This window comes from Equus przewalskii, chromosome 12 (genome assembly GCF_037783145.1).
Source record: "Equus przewalskii isolate Varuska chromosome 12, EquPr2, whole genome shotgun sequence".
Lineage (NCBI taxonomy): Eukaryota > Metazoa > Chordata > Mammalia > Perissodactyla > Equidae > Equus > Equus przewalskii.
The window spans coordinates 5,455,677-5,462,342 of NC_091842.1; positions in this window are offsets into that span (position 1 = coordinate 5,455,677).

The following is a 6,666-nucleotide window of genomic DNA, read 5'->3' on the forward strand; positions in this document are numbered from 1 at the left end:
GCCAATCCTCCTTTTTGCTGAGGAAAACTGGCCCTGAGCTAGCATGCATTCCTATGTTCCTCTATTTTATACATGGGACTCCTACCACAGCATGGCTTTTTGCCAAGTGATGCCATGTCCACAGCTGGGATCTGAACCAGCGAACCCCAGGGCGCTGAGAAGTGGAACGTGCGAACTTAACCGCTGTGCCACCGGGCCAGCGCTAAGATATGTTGTTGATTCACTAACATTGAACTCATCTCCAACAGTGCTTTATCTCATGCCTGAAGGAAGCTTATCGAATACACGTGTTTTCTCCTCAACGTACATCACAGGCTTCTTGCACTTGGGAGCACTTCAGCACTAATTGCCAACAAAAAATGCAAAAAACGTGGCACTAAACAGACCTCAAAAGGACCCTTGTTTACAGTACGAGCTGAAACAAAGAGGCAGAGCGTCACCTTGTTCAACCACAGTTGGAATGCGGGCGTCAGGAGATCACGTTTTCGCGCTCTGCGAATATCTGTGAATGACGGCCAAGGTGCCGTGAGCATTGATTTGAGGTTTATGAATCAAATGTAGCAGGTGGATGAATTCATAAATATGGACTCTGTGAATAATGAGGATGGACAGGACTACCTGGGGTCCGTGAGTCACAGGTTGATCTCCTCGGCTCGGGTCTCCCTTCTCAGACCTGGGTGTCCCCTGCATGGCTGACATTGGATGTCTCCGTGGAATTGCCAACTTCACACATTCAGACTGTCCCCTTGAGCTCGTCCCCTCCCCCCCCGAACTGGCTCTGCTTCCAGTCTTGTCCCCTCCTTAGGGAATGGGATTGCTCTCCATCTTGTCGCCAAGAATCACGGCTGACACCTCCCCCTCCCCAACCACTTTGCAGCCAATCCGTCACAGATATGGGTGAATTTATATCCCTTCTCTCCACCTCCACCGCCCCACCAGGTGAACCGCTGCTGTCTCTCCTCGGGCCTTCTGCATCCAGAAGGCTCCTCGTGGTCTCCTGGCATCTCTGACCTGCAGCCCCAGCCCCACCTTCAGGACGTTCCTCACCACCACCATTACCAAGATCCTAAACGTGGCCCCTTCAACCCTGCACAGTCACACCCAGTCTAACCCTCCAACTTCATCTTCCAGCACACACCACACCCCCTTGCTCTCTCCATTCCACCCACTTTGGCCTTTCATCTCTGCCAGAGAACTTGCTGCCACAGGGCCTTTACACATGCTGATCTGTCTCCTGAAACTCTCCCCACAGACACACACGCATGCACACGTGCACATACAGGGACACACATCACACATACATACACATACACTTGGTTAACTCCTACATAGCCCACAGAACTCAACACAATCCTCACTCTCAGTAAATCTCCCCTGATTCCACGACTAGGTCACCCCCTTCCCCATTGTATGGCGTTTTCTCACAGATTTACATGCATTTATGGGATTATGGGATTAACATCTGTCTCCACCACTGGACTGGAAACTTCATGAAGACCCCCGCAACCTGATAGTTCATAGTGCAAAGAGTTAACGGAGCGCCAGAGCCGGGGCAGGAAGATGTGCCCCAGTCTCCAGTGTGCACTAGTGCACGCTCAGCATGGACTGAACAGACGGCTGACTGAGACCGTTGGCTTGTATACTTCCTTGTATGTGATCCTGACATTTGAGATGGAGAGGCAGAAAGCAGAGCAGAAAGCTCAGGGGCTCATTTCTGAAGACTGTGTGCTGTCCCTTGTCCATATCTTCAGCTCTGAGGCGTTCCCAACTTCAAAACATTGTGCCCATCTCATAGGTTAAAAAAAAAAAAGTATCTAATTTGCATTTCTTTTAGATGCAAGAGATTGAACCTCTTTTTACGTACTCCTCAGCCATTTGTATTTCCTCTGCTGCTCACATCCTTTGCCCCTTTTTCTATTTGGTTAATTGAATCAATTTAAAAATGTGTTTGCAATAGCCTTTTGAAATTAAGGAACAAATCTCTTACCTGTCATGTGCATCCAATATATTCTTCCATTTCCCTCGGGTCTTCAGATCATTCAGGGTATTTAAAGGACTTCTTGAGGCCATCCCGGTGGCCCAGTGGTTAAGTGTGCATGTTCTGCTTCGGCAGCCCTGGGTTCACCGGTTCAGATCCCGGGTGCGGACATGGCACTGCTTGGCAAGCCATGCTGTGGCAGGCATCCCACATATAAAGTAGAGGAAGATGGGCACGGATGTTAGCTCAGGGCCAGTCTTCCTCAGCAAAAAGAGGAGGATTGGCGGCAGATGTTAGCTCAGGGCTAATCTTCCTCAAATAAATAAATAAAAAATAAAAGACTTCTCATCAGGGAAGACGTGAGGCATACACAAAGTATGGAGAACATCATGGCACCCGCAGATCCACAGCAGAGCATACGAAGGCCTGTTGCCTTCTACTCCACTACTTGGGTTTTGTTCATCTTTTTTATTCCCCAGAGTGTGGCTTTTGGGGCAGTAAAGTATTGACCTTACCCAAAGAGAGGTTGCCCTTTGCCCTCAACTCCTGGGAGGTGATCTTTAAGCTTTTGGAAGGTTCTGCCCCATAAGAATGACTCTGTTTACCTACGGACCTTGGGACATGCCAGAAAGTCTAACAGTGTGATTCAGGGTGGGGGCTTTGGCCACATGGTGTCAGCTTAGCCTCTGGAGGGGCTGGAGACTAAAGGACAGCCACGTGTGGAGTCAACCACGCCTATGCGATGGAGCCCCAATAAAGACTCTGGACACCAAGGCTCAGGGGGCTTCCCTGATGGGCAATACTCCATGCGTGCTGTCACATGTCATTGCTGGGAGATATTAGCGCTGTCCATGACACCACTGGGAGGGGACAACTGGAAGCTCCACGTGCAGAACCCTCCCAGATTCTGCCCCATGAGCCTCTGCCCTTGGCTGACCTGCATATACATCCTTTTGCTTTAATAAAGCATAACCATGAGCGTAATGGCTTTGCTGAGTTCTCTGAGTCTTTCTGGCAAATTATTGAACCTGAGGCTGATCTTGAGAGCCCCCTGAACTTGAACTAGTCCTTGCAAAATTTGGCAGCATCTGGTGTGGCCCGTGTAGGTACCTGTGTGACACAGTGTGTGCTCCCTTCAGCCTGCCTTTTGGGGTCCACTAATGGACCCACTCCTTCCCCAACCTTGGCTATTGGAGCTCCTGCTCTCTCTCATGGGGTTCTTGGAGATCCTCTGGGACCTGGCCAGGGTGCACCCTTCTATGCTGGTTTGAGACTCAAAGATAAAATCCTGATGCATCAAATGCTCAGCTGGCCGGGCCACTCCTTAGAGTTGTGGACGCCTAAAAACAGGCCACACGTCCAAAAGTAGGAGAAGGGCAAAATAAATTATGGTACATCCACCAGATGGGATGGTACGCAGCTCTTAAAAATAACCACCACGAGGATTGCAGCAATGTATGAAAAATGTCCACAACGTTTAAAGTAAAACAAGCAGAACCCAACATTGTGTCTGTGCTGACTAGAACTACGTGAAAAGACACCTGCAGGCGAACGCAGACTGGAAAAAACACAGAAAAGGGTCGAGGTTGGTGTGGACGGGTTCTCTTTGTTTCGTCCTTTGGTGGTGGTGCGATTGATGTATATTGAGAGAACGGACTGAGCACAGAGCATCGCAAGGAGAGACGGGGAGCATGCCTCATGCCTCCGTGCTGGAGGGCAGCCGGGGGAATGCCTTGGTCCTTCCTGCAGAGCACAGGCGGCCGGGCTCCTTGGAGGGGTTTGTGCCAATGTGCTCACAGACCCGCAGAAGCTCAGGGCAGCTGTCTGGACCTGCATTGCCCCCAGTGTGAAACATGTCCCACCTAATTTCAAGACAAGTGGGTTTTTGTGTGGTGGTGGTGGTGGTTTTTATTATGGTAAAATATACCTAACATAAAATTTACTGCTTTAGCCATTTTTTAAGAGCACAGTTGAGTGGCATTAAATACAGTCAGGTGGTTGTACGGTCATTACCACCATCCATCTCCAGAACATTTCATCTTTCGAAACTGAAACTCTATCCCCATTGAACAATAACTCCCCATTCTCCCGTCCTCCAGCCCCTGGCAACCACCTTTCTACTTTCAGTTTCCATGATTTTGATTACTCTCAGTACCTCACATAAGTGGAATCATACAATATCTGTCCTTTCGCGACTGGCTTTTTTCACGTAACGCAATGTCCTCAAGTTGCATCCGTGCGGTAGCACATGTCAGAATTGCCTTCCTTTCAAGGCTGAACAACATTCCGCTGTATGGATGGACCACATTTTGTTTATCCATTCGTCTGTGATGGACATTTGGGTTGTTTCTTCTTTTAGCTGTTGTAAATAATGCTGCTATGAATATGCATGTGCAAATAGCTATTTGAGTCCTGGCTTTCAATTATTTGGGGCATATATCCAGAAGTGGAATTGCCGAGACAAGTAGAGTTTTTTTTACATAGTTGTGTATTCATTTAATATGTTGATTTATACAACGGATATTTAGTGAGTAACTACTATGTGCCAGATACCACCTCTGAGCCCTCAGGATACAGATCAGTGAGCAAAACCCGAATCCTGCCTTCAGAGAAGGGACGTTCTAAAGAGCAGAGACAGACAATGAACAAGAATCACAAGTAAAATATATAGGATGTGAGAAGATGGTAAGAATTATCGAGAAAGGAACAAGCAGAGCGGGGTGTGGGGTTGGGCAGTGCTGTTGAAGATACTAAAATATAAACCTTTTTCCTTTCTTCTGTGGTCTCTCTTTTGACTTGTCACACTGTTTTTCATTTCCTACTTAATATCATTCCAGGTAAAGAAAACTCAGAAATTTACCTTCAGCTCATTGATGGGTAAGGAAGAGTCAAAAGGAAAAGGAGCTGTGGGTGTCGCGATCCTTCCTTTCCTTCGGTGCCATCATTTTCAGCATAGGTGGTCGGCTAACACAGGGAAGTGACACAGTAGGAAAGGACATGAGAGGATTCCTGGGTTCTTCGTGTTTCTTAAATCACCACTGCCTTCTTTCTGCGTTTGAAGCAAGTTCTCGTTCGAACAGAAAGCGTGGCCTCTCCGGGCTGTCGGCGTCACCACTTACTAAGTCTCAGATACAACATGCCCACCTTCTCCCAGCTTTGAATCTCACTGAATTCCCACACATCGGGGGTCCACTGGAACTTCGAATGGAACTTGAATTGCTATCAAGCAAACGGAGGGGTAAACTACCGTGGACCCTGCTGACCCTGCTGGGAGTGGGCAGACCAAGAACACAGTGAGGAAGGAGCCTCAGTTTAGAAGGGAGGTGACAAACAGAGGTGACAAAGAGTGTGGTCAAGGGCATTCATTCTCACGTGCTGTGAGCGCTTGGAGAAAACCGACGGCACCCTGAGCAGGAGCCTGTCCTGCTGCCCACAGGTCTGTGCAAAAAGCAGAAGTTGCAAAACATGTTTTTCAATGTCCCTTGGGAATTCAATTCAAAGACCAGCTACCGTTAGCAATGAGCCACCTCTCACTTCCCTGAGGAACAGGCAAGAAGACACCAAGCTGAGAAACGGAAAGGGTGATAACACTAAGTACTGGTGAGGACCTGGGGAAAAGGGAACTCACCTCCTGCTGGGGGAAGTATAAACTGACTCTTTCATTATAGAGCAACTGGCAACCCCTGGTGACTGGAGGGTGCTCCTACCTCACAACCCAGAACCTGTGTTTCTAGACGTATTCCGGAGAGAATCTCTTGCATGGGGCATGGGGAACAGGGTGCAAAGATGTTCATTGCAGTATTGTTTACAATAGCAAAAATTAGAAACAATATAAATGAACATATTTTTTAAAAATAAAAATAGAGGGGCCAGCCCCGTGGCCTAGTGGTTAAATTTGGTGTGCTCCACTTTGGTGGCACAGGTTCGCAGGTTCACCTCCTAGATGTGAACCTACACCACTCATCAGCCATGCCGTGGTGGCGACCTACATACAAAGTAGAGGAAGATTGGCACAGATGTTAGCTCGGGGCTAATCTTCTTCAGCAAAAAAATAAATAAAATAAAATAAAATAATAAAAATAAAAATGGATATATTAAAACAAAGGACTTCCATAAGGCAGTTAAAATGAACATCTGTCAAGAATAAATCTCGGGGGGCCAGACCCATGGCTTAGTGGTTAAGTTCACGCACTCCGCTTTGGTGGCCCAGGGTTTTGCCAGTTCAGATCCTGGGTGTGGACGTGGCACCGCTCATCAGGCCATGCTGAGGTGGCGTCCCACATAACACGGCCACCAGGACCTACAACTAGAATATACAACTATGTACTGGGGGGCTTTGGGGAGAAGAAGAAGAAAAAAAGATTGGCAACAGATGTTAGCTCAGGTGCCAATCCTTAAAAAGAAAAAAAAAGGGAAGAATAAATCTCAACAGCATGTTGAGTGAAAAAGCAATTTGAAGACTATGCATGGTAGGAAAGAGTACATTTGAAAACACGAAAAACAATACTCTCCATTGTTTACGGCTACCCACCAAGGTAGTAAAAGTATAAAAGCACAGACAGGAAGGACAAGGCCACCTTCAGGGTAGCAGTTGCCTCCAGGGAGAGGAGAATGGGATCCAGGAAGGGTGCAAAGGGGATTTCTTAAAATAAAAGTCGGAAACGTGTAAGGCAAAAATATTAACATAT